The sequence below is a fragment of the Mobula birostris genome, chromosome 9 (genome assembly GCF_030028105.1).
Source record: "Mobula birostris isolate sMobBir1 chromosome 9, sMobBir1.hap1, whole genome shotgun sequence".
Classification (NCBI taxonomy): Eukaryota; Metazoa; Chordata; class Chondrichthyes; order Myliobatiformes; family Myliobatidae; genus Mobula; species Mobula birostris.
This window is the reverse complement of record NC_092378.1, coordinates 70,370,925-70,387,677: the sequence shown is the minus strand read 5'-3', so window position 1 is coordinate 70,387,677 and position 16,753 is coordinate 70,370,925.

Below are 16,753 nucleotides of genomic sequence, written 5' to 3'. Positions count from 1 at the left end.
AGTGGCCAGTAGTTGTACAAGAATGGTCAATGATGATAAACAAGAGGTCAGAGGTTGCTCACGAGTGGTCAATGATGATAAATGAGAGGTCAGTGGTGACACACAAGTGCTCAATGGTTATATACAAGTGGTCAGTAGTTGTACAAGAGAGGACAGTGGTTGCACATGAGTGGTTAATGGTCATACACTAGTGGTCAGTATACAGAAGTGGCCAGTGGTTGTACAAGAGAGGTCAGTCAGCTGTTGCACACGAGTGGTCAGTGTTTGTACACAAGTATTCAGTGTTGATACAAGAGTGGACCCCGGTGATACTGTGTGCAGTTTTGGTCTCCAAATTTGAGGAAGGACATTCTTGCTATTGAGGGAGTGCAGCGTAGGTTCACAAGGTTAATTCCTGGGATAGCGGGACTGTCATATGTCAAAAGATTGGAGCGACTGGGCTTGTATACTCTGGAATTTAGAAGGTTGAGAGGGGATCTTATTGAAACATATAAGATTATTAAGGGATTGGACATGCTGGAAGCAAGAAGCATGTTCCCACTGATGGGTGAGTCCAGAACCAGAGGCCACAGTTTAAGAATAAGGGGTAGGCCATTTGTAATGGAGTTGAGGAAAAACTTTTTCACCCAGAGAGTGGTGGATATATGGAATGCTCTGCCCCAGAAGGCTGTGGAGGCCAAGTCTCTGGATGCTTTCAAGAAAGAGATGGATAGAGCTCTTAAAGATGGCGGAATCAAAGGTTATGGGGATAAGGCAGGAACTGGATACGGATTGTGGATGATCAGCCATGATCACAGTGAATGGCGGTGCTAGCTCAAAGGGCTGAATGGCCTACTCCTGCACCTATTGTCTATCTGATATTGCTACAAAGTTTGTACTTTTGCATTGATCATATATTATACACAGGAGGGTGGAGGAGCCTTTGTTTTAAATATCTCACCTGCAAACAGGTACTGCTTGCATTGGGAGGAATTAGTTGACATTCATGACTCCAACGAGAGCTGGAGTTTTGAAGAATGAGGGGTGATCTCATTGAAACTTACTGAATATTGAAAGGCCCAGATAGAGTGGACATGGAAAGGATGTTTCCTGTAGTGGGAGAGTCGCGGACCAGAGGAACAGCCTTAACATAGAAAAACATCCTTTTACAACAGAGAAGGAGAAATTTATCACATCAAGAACATCTGCGGTGCTGGAAATCCAAGTAACACACACAAAATGCTGGAGGAACTCAGCAGGCCAGGCAGCATCTATGGAAAAAAGTACAGTCAACATTTCGGGCCAAAACCCTGCTGAGTTTCTCCAGCATTTTGTGTGTGTTGCTGAGGAGGGTTAGGGTTGACTATAGTGTGGTGAATCTGTGGAACTCATCGCTGTTGATAGTTGTGAAGACCATATCATTGGGCATAGTTAAGACGAGAGTTGATAGTTTCATGATTAGTAAGGACATCAAGGTTATGGGGAGAAGGCAGGAGAATGGTGTTGAGAGGGAAAATAAATCAGCTCAAGGCCAAATGGCAAAGCAAACTTGTAGAGCCGAGTGCCTAACAACTCCAGTGTTCTATGATCAGTCCAGTAATCTGATCCATAATAAATCTGAAAAATCCTAACTGTCCTTTTGCACATCTTGTAAATCATTTCCTGGATTTATGTGATAGACTAATGTTATGTTCACCTCCTTTAAAGAAAGGTACTTTCCTTCTACCATCAACGATGCCCTCACCCACATCTCTTCCATGTTGCGCACGTCTGCCATCTCCAGCAGGATCCCTTCCTAAGCGACTCCCTTGCCCATTTGTCCCTCCTGGCACTTGTCCTTGCAAGCGGAACAAATGCCACATCTGCCCCACACCTCCTCCCTCACTACCATTCAGGCTCCCAAAGAGTCCTTCCAGGTGAGGCAACACTTAACCTGTGAGTCTGCTGGGGTCATTTACTGTATTCGGTGTTCCCAGCATGGCCAGTTGTATATTGGTGAGACCCGATGTAGATCAGGAAACCACTTTGCCGAGCACCTTCATCTGTCAGAAAAAGTAGGATCTCCCGGAAGTCACCCATTTCAATTCTACTTCCCATTCCCATTTCAACATGTCAGTCCTTGGCCTCGTCCACTGCTGTGATGAGGCCACACTCGGATTGGAGGAACACCACCCTGTACTCCATCTGGGTAGCTTCCAACCTGATGGCATGAACTTCGATTTCTCAAACTTTTGGTAAATGCCCCCCTCTTCACCATTCTCCATTCCTGTATTCCTTTCTCTCCTTGCCTGCCCATCATCTCCCTCGGGTGCTCCTCCTCCTTGCCTTTCTTCCATGGTCTCTCCTATCAGATTCTGCCCCCCCCCCACCCAGCCCTTTCACCAATCAATTTCCCAGCTCATTACTTCACCCCCTCCCCTCTGGCAGTTTCACCTATCACCTTGTACTTCTTCCTCCCCTCCCCTCCCCCCACCTTCTTACACTGACCTCATCTTTTTTTTCCCAGTCCTGATGTTGATGGTTTATTCATTTCCACGGATGCTGCCTGACCTTCAGAGTTGCTCCAGCATCTTGAGCGTGTTGCTTGGATTTCCAGTATCTGCAGATTTTCTCTTGCCTGGATTTATCTAATCCATTGAAACACTGGTCCAGAATTCACCACAGTGAGCTTGGGTGTTTGCTTATGACTTAATATATCTGTAAAAATTGACCTGAAGTAACCAGTTGTAGGAGGGAGGGATCTGAATCCCTCATTGGGAGCCCCTATACATTTGAGGGATCTTCCTTCAGATTACATGGGATGGGAGTGCGTGGAGAACTGACTGAGAAAATTACAAAAACCTTTGCTAGCCCCACATCCCCTTCACTCACTGGTTAAATTCAGAAACAAACCAGATTCTCTTTTTTGTTTAAAAAATTTAAAAAAAAAACATACAAACACTTAACTACAGTGGATTGGGATACAAGACTGGTTCATTTTGGCTCAATTAAATGGTGGCCCCAATTTGCTGAAGTTTTATGCAAATAGTTAAAAAGGTATATAAAAAAAAGACAAACTACCATTTAACTGAGTAATAATTTATGTATTTAAATGAAAGAGAACAAATTAGAACACTATCAAAACCTCTGCAGTACTATAAAACTGTATTTTAGTTCCTAACAGTTATTAATGGAGGAATTCATCTGCCGTGTTCTTTTGATTGACTGTAAATGAACAAGATCAGTGCAGATAATGGACCAGCTTCATACAATGTTTCAGCCCAGGGTTCCCAGCCTGGGGAACATGGACCCCTTGCTTAATGCTATTGGTCCATGGCATAGAAAAGATAGGGAACCCTTGCTTTAGACGATTACATCCTCGAAATCTTCATTTTCTTTGTAACATTCAAGATGATTGTAGATATCTTCAAATTATTCATAGTTCCTACCTTGAAGTAGTGAAATTATTTTATTTTCACTCCCAGCCATTTTTGGCATCTCCAAGCCTAAATGCTTGAAACCATGCTGAGCAAAACAGTTCCAAATTGTTTACTTGCCTATTTCTTGCCAACTATCAGTGACAAGATGACTGCTTTTTTAAACACAAACTGGCACTATTTAAAAACTGTTTGCTCTAAGCACAGTATAGTGTCTAACGGCCACACATGTGCATGTGAATGATGATAGTTAGAAACTGTTCAGCAACAGTCTCCTGTTCCCAATAAATGGCATAGTGTTGTAATAAATGAAGGGAATCCTAGATATTTTCCTGTATTTAGTTTTTGTTCTTTACAGTTGTCCCAAATAAGCTGCTGACCCAGTTAATCAATGACCCAATTAACCAGAATCCACTATACATATTAACCAAAACCACTTGGAACTTTCCTGTCTATTGAAACGAAGACCAAGTCAGAGTCATAGAACACCACAGCACAGATACCGTCTAGTCCATGCCAAACTGTTATTTTGCCTAGTCTCATGTACCTATCCAAACTTCTCTCAAATGTTGCGATCAAAACTACTTCCACGGACAGCTTGTTCCATATTTGCAGCACCCTCCGGGTGAAGATGGTCCCACTCAGGTTTCACATAATTATGACATAGTTATAACAGTGCAAAGCAATACCGTAATCTGATGAAGAACAGACCATGAGCACAGTAAAAAAAAAAGTCTCAAAGTCTCTCGAAAGTCCCAACATCTCACGCAGACAGTAGAAGGGAGAAACTCTCCCTGCCATGAGCTTCCAGCGCCGCAAACTTGCCGATGCAGCATCCTGGAAGCACCCGACCACAGCCGACTCTAAGTCCATCCGAAAACTTCGAGCATCTGACCAGCCCAACAACACCGAGCACCATCTCTGCCTAGCGCTTCGACCCTGGCCCCAGCAACAGGCAATAGGCAAAGCCAAGGATTTGGGGCCTTCCCCTCCAGAGATGCTGAGGATGTTCTACGAGTCTGTGGTGGCCAGTGCTATCATGCTTGCTGTTGTGTGCTGGGGCAGCAGGCTGAGGGTAGCAGACACCAACAGAATCAACAAACTCATTCATAAGGCCAGTGATGTTGTGGGGATGGAACTGGACTCTCTGACGGCGATGTCTGAAAAGAGGATGCTGTCCAAGTTGCATGCCATCTTGGACAATGTCTCCCATCCACTACATAATGTATTGGTTGGGCACAGGAGTACATTCAGCCAGAGACTCATTCCACCGAGATGCAACACAGAGTGTCATAGGAAGTCATTCCTGCCTGTGGCCATCAAACTTTACAACTCCTCCCTTGGAGGGTCAGACACCCTGAGCCGATAGGCTGCTCCTGGACTTATTTCCATCTGGCATAATTTACATATTATTATTTAATTATTTATGGTTTTATATTGCTATATTTATACCTTATTCTTGGTTGGTGCAACTGTAACGAAACCCAATTTCCCTCGGGATCAATAAAGTATGTCTATCTATCCTCGATCGCACAGTAGCAACGGCAACGAAGCAGGCATTTCAGAAGTTTCTCCAGATGTTCCTCAGTGCTTCTCACATCTGTTTCCATCAAATCAGGATTGTGCTCGGCCCCCATTTAACAAATACGATATCATTTCGGAGTGGCCGCGCGCGCTGTGTCGCGCCGCCATCTTGCCCTTCCCTCCTAGAGAAGGTACTCTCTCTATACTCATAATTTTTGTATACCTCTATCAAATCTCCAAAGGTAGTCGTAGCCGAAGGGTGGTAGTGGGGACGAGCTCCCACTGCTAAACAAATGCTCTTCATGGCGTGCGTCTCAAACAGCCTCTGACAACCAAGTCCAACTCCTGGCCTTCACGTGTGGCATAGTTCTTATGCCTGGCGGAGCTGTTCTCACTGACAGGAGAAGGGGCAAAGTTGGGCCACTGGCACCTTAAAACCAGTTGCTCCGGGCAGATGGGGCTCGTTAACCACAGATGGTAGCTCATCGAGGAGAGGGAAAACTCTGATCTCAAACCGCCGCTGCCTTGCGGCTATACCTGCTCACGGGAAAGGCTTTGGGAGTAAACCCGGATTCGGAGTCCCGGAGGCGGCTGACTGCCGTACCCAGCACTGGCACGGCAACTCTTGCCATGCTGCTGGCACCAAACCGTATCGACATCCGTCGTTGCTTTGGACCTGTCGTCAGCATGGAGAGGGGTCCCACTGCATGGGCAACAGACAGATCTCCATATCAACTCTGCCCTGGAGAGGCCACTCCAGCTTCACTTTATAGCATCGGACAAACACGGGAAGCAGCAGTTATTGGTTATAAGTCATAATGCTTGATTGGCGTACAGCATGGCGCCAGGGGTTGCTTCCAATGGTGAGAGAGACCATCACGTTTCACTGGACAGCTACCGCCCGCCTCAAACTGGGCAGCCCCCAGCCACTAAGGTGCTGTCTCTCCACAGTCAATCTTCCTCATTGAGTGCATGGGGTTAATGGATTATTCCACGAGGAACTGACTGTACCTGCTGCACCGGACAAGAAAGAAAACAAATAGAATAAGACAACACCCCTGACGTTGGGATGTTGGAATGTCCACACAATGATGACTGGACTTGACCAAAACCTCAAGAATATCGAAGGTGCACGAAGAACAGCGGTCATTAACAATGAGCTACTAAGGCTCAAGGTAGATAAAGCTACCCTACAAGAAACACGTTTGGTGGATTCAGGTACACTGAGACTACGCATTTTACTGGCAGAGCCCTGCAAGCATGGAGTGGGTTTTGCCGTTTGGAACTCCTTGTTGCAAATGGTGGGACCACCAGAACATGGATCAGAACGACTACACACCAGTATCTCTCGTCAGTGTGTATGCTCCACCTCCGAGGCCACTACCCTCCCCCACCTGGGACAGTCCAACCATCTTTCATCGTTTCTGCTTCCAAAGTACAGCCCGGTCGTTAAACGTGTAAAACCCACAACGAAGACTTTTAAGATCTGGCTGGAGGGTGCTGACTCTGCTCTTCAGCACCAATTCCAGCACACAGTCTGGAGCGTGTTTGCTGCCCATGCCACCACAGATTCTCAACATTGACTTATGTACCAACTCTGTCCTTGAGCACATCAACAAGTGTGTAGGTAGAGTGACACCACAAACACAAATAAAAGTTTTCCCCAATCAGAAACTATGGATGAACGAGAGGTTTGCCTCCTGCTCAAAGTCAGAGATTCAGCCTTCAGGTCTGGAGACCGGGAGGCTTACAGCTCAGCCAGTGCCAACCTGAGGGAAATCTCTCAGGCTAAACACATATACAAACAGAGAATTGAGCATTTCAACTCCTCGGACCCCTGGCACATGTGGCATGGAATACAGGTCATTACAGACTTCAAACCACCTAGTACTGTGCCCCCTTCCAGCTCTGCTTCCCTCCCTGATGAGCTCAATTACTTCTACGCTCGCTTTGACCGAGAGAACAAGGAGGTCACCCTCAAAACGGATCTCCCACCTAGTGAACTGCCTCTCTCACTTTCCACCTCCGATGTTTGCGCCACCCTGAGCAGGGTGAATGTACGGAAGGCAGCTGGTCCGGATGGAATACCTGGTTGTGTGCTCAGAGTCTGTGCAGGGCAGTTGGCTGGGGTCTTCACGGACATTTTTAATCTGTCCCTGGCCCAGGCAGTTGTCCGCACAAGCTTCAAGATCGCCACCATCGTGCCAGTGCCGAAGCATTCCACTGCCACGGGCCTGAATGACTTCCGTCCAGTTGCACTCACCCCCATCATTGCAAAGTGCTTTTAGAGACTGGTTCTATCACATCTGAAATCCTGTCTGCCCACTACCCTGGACCCCCATCAATTTGCCTATCGCACCAACAGGTCAACAGAGGATGCCATCTCCACGGCACTTCACTCTGCCCTGACCCACCTGGACAGCCCCAACTCTTACGTCAGAATGCTGTTCATTGACTTTAGTTCGGCATTCAATACTGTGATCCCCTCCAAGCTGATCGCCAAGCTTCACCAGCTTGGTATCAGCTCATCCCTCTGCAATTGGACCTTGAACTTTCTGACTAACAGAAGTTAGACAACCTTTCCTCCTCCGCTCTCACCCTGAACTCCGGCGTGCCTCTAGGCTGTGTGCTGAGCCCTCTTCTGTACTCCCTTTTCATCTATGACTGCGTTCCTGTACATGGTTCTAGCTCCATAATCAAGTTCGCAGACAACACCACGGTGGTTGGTCTGATCAGAGGGGCTGACGAGACGGCCTACAGGGACGAGGTCCAGCACCTGGCCGCGAGGTGTGCGGACAACAACCTGGCCCTTAACACCCAGAAGACCAAGGAGATCATTGTGGACTTCAGGCATGCTGGGAGTCACACACACGTCCCTACCTACATCAACGGAGCTGTAGTGGAGCGTGTATCAAGCTTCAAATTCCTTGGTGTCCACACTTCCGAGGATCTCACCTGGTCCCTGAACTCCTCCATCCTGATCAAAAAGGCGCAATAGCACCTTTATTTCCTGTGGAGCATGAAGAAAGCTCATCTCTGTCCCAGGATGCTGACAGACTTTTACCGCTGTACCATTGAGAGCAAACTCACCAACTGCATCTCAGTGTGGTACGGCAATTGTCCCGTATCAGACCGCAAAGCCACTCCAGCGTGTGGTGAAAACTGCCCAGCAGATTATCGGCACCCAAATGTCTACTGTTGAGAACATCTACCATAAACACTGCCTGGGCAGGGCGAAAAGCATTATCAGGGATGATTCTCACCCTAACCATGGACTTTTTACTCTCCTCCCATCCGGTAGGCGCTACAGGAGCCTCCGCTCCCGCACCAACAGGCACAGGAAGAGCTTCTTCCCTGAGGCTGTGACCCTGCTGAACCTCACATCACAGCACTAAGCAGTATTGCACCCATATTGTACTGTCTCAGTACTTTTATATTTGTGTGCTGTAGCACTTACTTTTTATTCGCAGTTATTTTGTAAATAACATTTCAGGTGAGATGCTAAATGCATTTCATTGGGTTTGTATCTGTACTCGGCAAAATGACAATAAAGTTGAATCTAATCTAATCTAAAAGAAATATTCTATGACAAGTTAGTGTCAAAAGGGGGCCATTGGAGGCGGACCCAAATGCAAGACACAGACACTGAAGTACTGGGAACTGGACTGGACTAGAGTTAGGGACTGGACTGGACACAGACTAGGAGCTGGGACAGGAACACAGACTTGGGCTAGGGCTTTGGCTGGGAAAGCAGGACCAGGACAAGGAACTGGGAACTATGAGCCTGGGTTTGGACTCCAAGCCAGAGACTGCACAAGGACCTAGAACCTGAGCTCGAACCCCAGAACTAGGCGAGGACATGACGTGACTACAGGACTGAACATGGCTTGGCTTCCTCGAGGCTGGGCGACAGGAGTAGGTGAGGTGTGGCGACAGGACGAGGCGAGGCGAGGCGAGGCTTGGTCCGGCGGCAGGACCAGGCCAGTCCCAGCCCGGCTATGGACTCCAAGCCAGAGACTGGGCAAGGACCCAGAACCTGGGTCTTGTCTCGGGCTCGGACTCCGCGACTAGGTAAAGACATGATGTGGCTACAGGACTGGATGAGGCTTGGATTCTTCAAGGCTCTCCTGGGTAGGACGCGGTACCCAGGGCCGGGATGCTTTCGCAGGGCCGGGACCCTTCCTTGGACGCCAGGCCGGGATGCTTACTAGGATGCGGGACCAAGATGACTGCTGAGGAAAACCGCTGAGGAAGCTGTCAGGGATGCAGATGGGGAGGGGAAGGGAACAGACCAGCCTCAGGGTTATGGCAAAGACAGCCTGGCTTACCTAACGAAGGCAAGGAGAAGAAGGGACAGATCCAACCACAGGGTAACGGCAAGGACGGCCTGATTTACCCCAGGGAGGCAAGGACAGGAAGAGAGCTCAATCCGGGGTGGCTCTGAGTCTCGGGGCAGCCAGCAACCTTGGCTGGCTGTGGAAACAGCAGAATCCATATCTAGATCGGAATGGCAAACCGCCACTCAGCTGGCCCCAGAGATGGCCAAATCCATATCACGATGACTGCTCCGACTAGAGACAACAAGTCTCCATGAAACAGTGGTCCTCCAACCAGGCCTAGAGATCACAAATGGCTGCTCTAGCCTTCCGCCAGCAGGTTGCTCCAAGGGGATACTGACAAGCACCCACACTCACTCCCAGGGCCCCAAGACGAGCATCAGGTGCCTATGATTAAACTGAAACAAGGGAGAGCCGGAAGACCCGGAGTCCGGGGTCCATGGATCAGACCATGAACCGGAACGCAGACTTCACGGACCGGACCATGACAATTAGAAGCTGTTGTCAGGAATATTCCCAGTGATGAGTACCTCGTTCTCCCTGGTGACTTCAACACCAGAGTGGGAGCCGATAACGATTCCTGGCCGTCTTGTGACAATGGACAATGTCTCCTGGACTTCTGCTCCTATCACGGCCTGTGTGTGACTAACACCTACTTTCAGACGAAGTCGCAGTACAAGGTCTCATGCCAACATCCACGGTCTAAACACTGGCGCCAACTAGACATGGTCATCACCAGACACTCTTTCATCAACTCTGTACTCATCACCCGCTCACACCACAGTGCAGACTCTGATACAGATCATGCTTTAGTATGCTGCAAGATTGGATTAGATTAGATTAGATTATGAGGACACTCAGTCCTCGTTCATTGTCATTTAGAAATGCATGCATTAAAAAATGATACAATGTTCCTCCAGAACGATATCACAAGAAAACACAGGACAAACCAAGACTAAAACTGACAAAACCTCGTAATTATAACATGTAGTTACAACAGTGCAAAGCGATACTGTAATTTGATAAAGAGCAGACCATGGGCACGGTAAAAAAAGGTCTCAAGTCCCGATAGCCCCATCATCTCACGCAGATGAACGTGCTGCAAACTTGCCGATACATTGGAGCACCCAACTGCAGCCGACTCTGAGTCCGTCCGAAAACTTCGAGCCTCCGACCAGCCCTCCGGCACCGAGCACTGAGCACCATCTTTGCAGAGTGCTTCGAGCCCGCCCCGGCTGCCGAGCAACAAGCAAAGCCGAGGACTTGGGGCCTTCCCCTCCGGAGATCCTGGATCACACAGTAGCAGCGGCAGCGAAACAGGCATTTCAGAAGTTTCATCAGATGTTCCTCTGTTCTCTCACGTCTGTCTCTATCAAATCAGATTGTGCACAGCATCCTACTTGACAGATAACAGACATCATTCACCGGAGTGGCCGCTGCAAGCTGTGTCGCACCGCCATCTTCTCCTCCACCTGATCCACAAGATCCACAAGATCAAACTACATCCGAAGAAAATCCACCACTCCAAACAAACTGGAAAACCTCGCATCGACACAACAGAGATGAAACAGTCAGAAAAGGTTGACCAGTTTGCCAAGTCAGTACAGGGTGCTATGACTACCTCCTCACAAGGAGATACTGGAACAGAACAATGGTCAAACCTTCGTGACACCATCCATGAAACAGCACTCTCTATCTTTTAAAGAAAGACCACAAAGAGCAGTGACTGTTTTTTTTTTATTAAGTGCAATTGTGAACAATAGCCAGATCAGAAATGCTGATCAAGTCAACTAGTTCCCTATCTCTGATAGGCCAATCAGATGGTTCACTGCTGCTCGGCGACAGAACAGCAAGTACATAGAACAGGCACAAGGGTCGCTAGCCCCTGTACCCCAGAAACACACCTGAGCGGTGCGGCGGAGATATGTGCTATGCATGACCTGATCTGAAAGCATCATGTTGACTCATAACAGATCGTGTTCACGGTGGAACAGCTTGGTCAGGGATGGGGTGATCAGCACTGATGGACAAATTATACCTCCAATTTGGTTTGAGGCAAAGTCCAACATCATGACTTCTGTCATCGAAGCCGAGCGTGCAGCTCCCACAGAGTACAAGCACTCACCACCTGACCAAACACTCCAGGCACTTCGAGCTGCTAGAAGCAAGGTGCAACAGACTGCAAGGCAGTGTGCAAATGAGTACTGGCTCCAGCTCAGACAGCATCTGTGACAGGCAACATCTGATCGATGTGTGATGGGATCAAGAAGGCCCTTGGCCCAATGCAGAGCAAGACAGCACCCCTGAAGTCATCCAGCGGTGAAATAATCACCAATAAAAGCAAGCAGATGGAACACTGGGTAGAACACTACTCTGAGCTCTACTTGAGGGAAAATGTTGTTGTTAGCTCAGCCATTGACGCCATCGATTGTCTACCAGTCATGGATGAACTCGACTTCGAACCAACCGTTGAGGACCTCAGCAAGGCAATTGACAGTCTGGCCCCAGGGAAAGCTCCTGGCAATGATGGGATTCCTCCAGACCTGATCAGACACTGCAAGAGCTCGCTCCTCCAACCTTTACACGAGGTCCTCTGTCAGTGCTGGAAGGAAGGAGCCATACCACAGGATATGCGCGACTCCAAAATCGTCATTTTGAACAAGAACAAGGGTAATAGGAGTGACTGCAACAACTACAGGGGTATCTCCCTCCTGAGTATTGTCAGCAAAGTCTTTACTCACGTAACTTTGGCACGTCTACAAACTCTGGCAGAATGGGTCTTCCCTGAGTCCCAGTGTGGTTTTCACGCAAGGAGGGCAACTGTCGACATGATTTTCTCAGTCCATCAACTCCAGGAGAAGTGCAGGGAACAACAGAAACGCCTCTATGTTGCTTTCATCCACTTGACCAAGGCATTCAACCTCGTCAGGAGGGATAGGCTCTTTCAGATTCTTCTCAAGCTCGGCTGTCCCTCGAAACTCCAAAGTATCATCAAGTCATTCATGATGACATGAGGGCTACTGTTCAGTACGATGGCAGCTCATCAGAACCCTTCGCTGTTCGTAGTGGAGTCAAACAAGGATGAGTGTTGGCCCCAACATTATTCAGCATCTTCTTCCCTCTGCTGTTGAAGCACACTTTGGGACATTTACAGAAGGCATCTACATGCACACCAGGTCTGATGGGCGGCTGTTCAACCCTGCGTGCCTGAGAGCAAGAACAAAGGTGCGAAAGATCTTAATATGTGACATGCTCTTTGCCAATGATACTATTAACTCGCATACCAAACAGCAAATACAAGCTCTCATGGGCCGCTTCTCTAAGGCATGCAAGGACTTCAGGCTTACCATCAGCCTAAAGAAAACAAATGTCCTTGCCCGGAACGTAGTGGAGACACCAGTCATTACCATCGACAATTATGATCACGAGTTCACACACTTGGGGTTGACCATTAGCGACACTCTCTCCCTTGATGCTGAAATCAATAGGTGTATCAGCAAAGCAGCATCGATCCTTGTTCGACTCTCGTCGTGGGTCTGGGGGAATCCGTAACTCGCTACAAAGACCAAGACTGCGTGTACAATGCATGCGTTATCACCACCCTCCTGTATGGTCGCGAGACTTGGACTCCAAGCAGGAGAGGAAACTCAATAGTTTTCACCTGCACAGCCTTCGCCGCATCCTTGGCATCCCCTGGAGAGACAAAGTCCCAAATTCTGAGGTCCTCTCCCGCGCTGGACTTCCCACAATGTTCACGCTTTTAAGACAATGCAGACTGCGCTGGCTGGACCACGTTCGTCATATGAAGGATGGTAGACTGCCAAACGACATCTTCTACGGAGAACTAGCAACAGGCCAGAGGAACGTTGGTAGACCCCAGCTTCACTTCAAGGAACTCTGCAAGTGCGACATGAAACCCTTAAAAATCACAGAGTGCTGGGAGGAGACAGCAGATGACCACAACAAATGGCGAGGTACTCTTCAGCAACACCTAGATCGAGGTGAAAGAGTGATCCTGAGTCAGTTTGAGGAGCGGAGAGCCCAGCGGACAACAATTACACAACGCCCTACACATGCAGCAACTGTGGCAGAGCCTGCCGTTCCAGGATCAGCCTCAATAGCCACAGTCAACGCTGCTCAACAAACCAGTGACTACCAGAGGCGCAGTACCCATGGTCGGCCACGACCGACGGAGGACGCACTATCAAATCTCCCCTCGTTCTCCAGGGAGCAAAGACCACACCTGTCCAACCTTCCCCTATAACTCAAGTCCTGGTAACGTCCTTGTAAATCTTTCTTTGCACTCTTTCAATCTTACCTGTAGGTAGGAAATCATACACAATACTCCAAATTTGGCTTCACCAATGTCATACAACTTCAACATAACATCCCGACTCCTGAAGGATGTTTTGATTTATAAAACTCTCCCAGTGCCAACCCCAACCCCAACCCCAACTCTACACACAAGACTTTAAAGACAAAGGAGCAGAATTAGGCCATTCGGCCCATTGGATCTTCTGTACTGTTCCATCATGGCTGATTTATTATCCCTCTGTGCCTCATTTTCCTGTCTTTTCCCTGTAACCATTAACACCCTTACTAATCAGAAACCTATCAACCTCTGCTTTGAATATACTTAATGACAAGGCCTCCACTGCTGTCTGTGGCAATGAATTTCACAGATTCACCACCCTCTGGCTAAAGAAATTCCTCCTTACCTCTGTTCTAAAAGGATGTCCCTCTATTCTGAGGCTATGCCCTCTGGTCCTAGACTCCCCCACCATAGGAAACATCCTCTGTACATCCACTCTGTCTAGGCCTTTCCCACACACTGGCTAGAAAAATAGAGGACTTTGTGGGAGGGAAGGGTTAAATTGACCTTTGGTTAGGTTAAAAGGCAAGCACAACCTTGTGGGTTGAAGGGGCTGTCTATACTGTACTACGTTCTAACTCAGCAAGTCTGGCAGCATCTGAGGAGGACAGTAAAGAGTTAATGTTTCGGACTGTGACCCTAAATAAACAAATAATGCTTGGCACAGCGTACTCAGCCTCAGCTGATGAGAATAGTACACCACCTTCATCACTTCCAGAGAACAGCGCCCTAAAGTCTGTCTGCTCGACAACACCTCTCAGGGGTATTCATTGTATGTCCTGTCCTGCTTCAACATCCCACTTCACAGTTGTCTAAGGCTTTATTCCCTTGCCCACTTCCCCAGTTGGTCTTTCCACTAACACCAGCATATTGGAGGAAGCCAACATGAACAGCATCTCCAGTGTGACAGAGCAGCACCAACTCTGAGGGGTCAATTGTGTCATCCGGATGTCTGACTCGCGTCTCCGCAAACAGATCCCTCACTCCCAGTTGGAGTGAAGGTCAGCAAAGGAAACACTTCAAAGATAACATCAAAATCAGCCTAAAAAACATCAAAACGAGGAAATCCTGATGAAGTTGAGTTAGTCCTGACGAAGGGTTTCGGCCTGAAACGTCGACTGTACCTCTTCCTACAGATGCTGCCTGGCCTGCTGTGTTCACCAGCATTTTTTATGTGTGTTGCTAAAAAACATCAACACACCTTCCATCTACAAACGGGGAGGACATTGCACTCAGTAGACACACTTGGAGAAAAGCTGTCCGAGAAGGAGCTGCACTAGATGAAGGAGATCTTCTCCGTGCTGCAGAGAACAAGTGGCTGCCGCAAAAGCAGACACCACGTACACTCGCCCACACCACACCAGGATACGTGGATCCTGGATCGGCCTCTAAAGCCACCAGTGGGCCCACCGATATACAACCCCTGAGGCGAACATCATACTCCACTCGCGTGATCGCACTACTAATCATCTAGGGTGCTCCAAACAGTCCAATTCATTTCTAGCTTCCAGGACGGACAGTTTGTGCTCTTGAGCTGAAGCTGAAGCTGGTTAATGCAAAAGTTCTGTTCCAAGGGAAACTTTGTTTAATTACCAGCTACTTGGACTGTCCTGCTCTCCATGAGTAAACACACAAAGTGGTAGAAGAAATTAGACCGAATCAAAGTGAGGCTTATTGTCACCGACAAGCAAGAGAAAATCTGCAGATGCTGGAAATCCGAGTAACACACGCAGAATGCTGGAGGAGCCCAGCATCTGTGGGAAAAAGTACAGTCGATGTTTCGGGCCAAGACCCTTTGGCAGGACTGGAGAAGAAAAGCTGAGTAGATTTGAAAGGGTCGGGGGGGGGGAGGGTGAAGAGAGAAACACAAGGTGGTAGGTGAAACTGGGAGGGGGCAGGGATGAACGAAAGAGCTGTGAAGTTGATTGACGAAAGAGACTGGAGGCCATGGAAGAAAGAAAAGGGGGGAGGAGCACCAGAGGGAGGTGATGGGTGGGCAAGGATAGGGTGAGAGAGGGAAAAGGGGCCCTTCCTTTACCATTTCCCATTCTCACCTTATCTCTCCTCTCCCCTCCCCCCACCTTTTAAATCTACACCTCATCCTTTTTTCTCCAGTACTGCCGAAGGGTGTCAGCCTGAAATGTCAACTGTTGACTCCTTTCCATAGATGCTGCCTGGCCTGCTGAGTTCCTCTAGCATTTTGTGTGTGTTACTGTCACTGACATAAGGCATGAAATTTTGTTGTTTCGCGGCATTGGCACAGTGCAGGCATAACAAGTTCATATAAGTTTCAATAATTTATTAGTGCAAAAGAGGAATAGTGAGGGAGTGTTCATGGGTTCACAGACCATTCAGAAATCAGACAGCAGAAGGGAAGAAACTGTTCACAAAACATTGAATCTGGGCCTCCAGGCTCCCGTACCTCCTCACCGACAGCAGTGATGAGAAGAGGGCAGGTCCCAGATGGTGAGGGCTCTGAATGATGGATGCTGCCTTCTTGAGGAGCCACGTTTGGAAGACGTCCTTGGTGGTGAGAAGGCTTGTTCCTCGATGAAGCCTAGTACTCTGTGTGTTGGTACCTCCACACCAGACAGTGATGCAGCCAGTCGGAATGACTTCCACCGTACATCTGTAGAAATTTGTTAGACGTACCAAACTTCTTCAAACTCCTAATGGAGCATAGTGTGCCTTCTTTGTGATTACATTTTTATGTCTGCTTTTTCTTAGTAATTTTGTTTTATCTCATCTCATGCAGGTAAAACCTAAGGTACGGGCATACCCAAGCACATTCACTTCTCAGTTGCTAGGAACTGTTGGATTGGTGTTTGTATTGTGGTTTTCTGGAGATTTACATAATTATTGCTCTGTAGCCCTAACTGTTTAATGATATCGCGTCGACACTTTGGGATAACACGAGTTGTAACCCCAAAAGACCACAGGGGGGCGCTTCAGCGGCAGGATGGCGCCTCGACGACCTCCGACCGACAGGAGGCGAGGCAGAGGGCACCAGCCCGCACTGTAACCTCCCGTACACTAGAGGGTGCTGCCGGCGACTGGCCGCTGCTGGTGCCGACATCACTTCCCATTCGGCCTGTGTTTACGGAAGTCCGGCTGACGTGTCGGAG